Raw genomic sequence first — 2,242 nt, forward strand, 5'->3', positions numbered from 1 at the left:
TGTTTTGTTTATCTTTGTTCAAGTTTTGTTTTTGGTGATTATTTTCGTTTTGATAAGTTTGTTTTACCTTTTGTCTTTCTCATGATTGGGTTTAGTTTCGTAGGAAGTGAGGTCATGGGGGTCAGGGGTCACACACACCTTTATTATGGTAGCATACATTGCACCTGACTAGACCTGAGACGCCGGCTCGCGGTCATGGTAGTATACCGCTGAGCCCAAGCTGATGAGTGTGATTACGTTTACCTTGCCTCATTTCCCCTCTCAATCGTTATGCAGCCAACGAGGTATGTTTGTCTCTTTATGATGCTTTATTTCTTTGATTTCTTTAGGTTTGAATGTTTGGTTTGATTGTCTGTTTGTGTTTTTACTGCTTTTAACCAGTTCGACGTTGGATTTCAAATGAATTAAAGAGAGAAATAAATCCATCAGTAAATTAAGAACTTTGGCCTAGCGTGTTTCCTGGAGAGGAGTGGAGGGGAGTGATAATAGCTACTGTTTGCCTATACATGAAAGGGAATATTGTGAAGTTAAAGCTGTAAAAGCGAACACAACAGAAAGGAGATTATGCCAGGGTTATGTCCAATCCAGTTCTGCTCATCATCTTAGGTTCCCTTGTTCTCATCCATCTCCCCTGGTGCACTCATCCTACTACACACTGTTCAGTCCTCTGCCTGACTGTTACACAATCCACTTTACCAGAGGACACTGGGCCTGTCTCCTTCTCCATCTTCCTGCTATGGTCATTATGGAGATTCTGTTTCCTTACCTGAAAGACAGGTTTGGGATATTCCCCAGGATAGGTGTATGGTATAACTCCAGTATTTCTCTACGCTTGTTCTCCACACTGAATGTTGTACCCAGATCAAAAACAGTTGTAACTGGAGCTTTAGTGTATATTCAGTGTTAATGCTTGCACAATGAAATGCTCAGGTTGGGTGTCCCTGTGTTATGGCTGTCTCTTCGACCTCCTGGCCAAACACCAGAGATCCATGTCCACCTTCTGGATGTAATCATCGTCAGAGTGAATGTTGCCTTGCAGCTGCACATGACTGCATTGCTGCAGCTGGGAAGAACTCCAGAGTCCTGTAACAGCGTAACCGTGGCATGGCAGTCATGGCTTAAATTAACTGATCCAATATGTTTTCTCAGGTAATCAGTCATCTCAAACTCAAACACCTCAACACTCAGTGCCAGACCAGTAGGGATATACAGTATCACCAGGCAGGATGCTATCATTCAGTTAGTACTTCTCATGTCATTTTCTCATGGCATAACTGCAAACTGATATAGGCAAGGATGTGAATAATGACTTCCAGTCCACTTGTGTAGTTACTGTGTATCACACCCTTCAGCACCTGCAGTGAGCTCCAGCAGCAGAGTGCAGTCATGTGGAGCCTGACTGAGGGAGGTTTTTGTACGGCGCTTTATCACTGTGTGAACACATAGCTACTGTGGTAACTCTGACAGTAGTAAACTCCTGCATCCTCAGCCTGGACATTACTGATGGTCAGAGTGAAGTCACGGTGAGTTCCACTGCCACTGAATCTGGATGGAGTCCCAGACTGAAGTGTTTTGGCGTAGCGGATTATGAGTTTAGGAGCTGCCTCAGGTTTCAGTTGATACCAGAATATGTAAGGGTCTGATCCCCCTGCACCATACACATCACTGCTGGTTTTACAGTTCAGAGTGACTGATCCTCCCTGTTGAACAGCTTTCACTGCAGGAGTCTGAGTCACAGTGACCTGTCCATATGACTCTGTTCAGAAAACAGAAATAATTCAATGAAATATTTAACCTCACATACCTATTTAATTTTTTTTAAAAAGAGGATGAATTATTAAAAAAAAGAAGCTTACTCTGAAAGCAGAGGACAAGTGTCCAGAGGAACATGAAGATGAAAGTCATTGTTGAGTTCTCCACTATGAGAATCAGCTCTTACCCATGAAGTGGTGAACTCACAGGGCTATAAATAATCCCCCCAAGACTAGAACTGTGACCACTCATGCAAACTGACACATGTAGCCTATGTAAATGATCTTCCTGAGGGAAACAGACTGCTGTATCAACACTGTGATCTAATACGAGTCCTTTGATCTCTTAGTGGTTAGAAATGAAGCAGCATTATTTCATACAAAGCTACTAGTGCCATGTAAACCAGGGGTGTCAAACACATTGTCCACATTATGCATGACAATATATTGATTATTGTTTTGTTAGTTCAATTTAAATTCAAACTGTTCCT

General features: G+C 42.4%; 1 gene segment (V, D, J or C); it reads right to left on the bottom strand.

Moving 5' to 3' along the window:
• Positions 1–1,427: 1,427 nt before the first annotated feature.
• LOC308375266 (immunoglobulin kappa variable 4-1-like) lies at positions 1,428–1,905 on the bottom strand. The segment is given in 2 exons: positions 1,857–1,905; positions 1,428–1,756 (listed from the first exon to the last, which is right to left on the bottom strand).
• Positions 1,906–2,242: the final 337 nt, after the last annotated feature.

Source organism: Sprattus sprattus (genome assembly GCF_963457725.1).
Source record: "Sprattus sprattus genome assembly, chromosome: 14".
Lineage (NCBI taxonomy): Eukaryota > Metazoa > Chordata > Actinopteri > Clupeiformes > Clupeidae > Sprattus > Sprattus sprattus.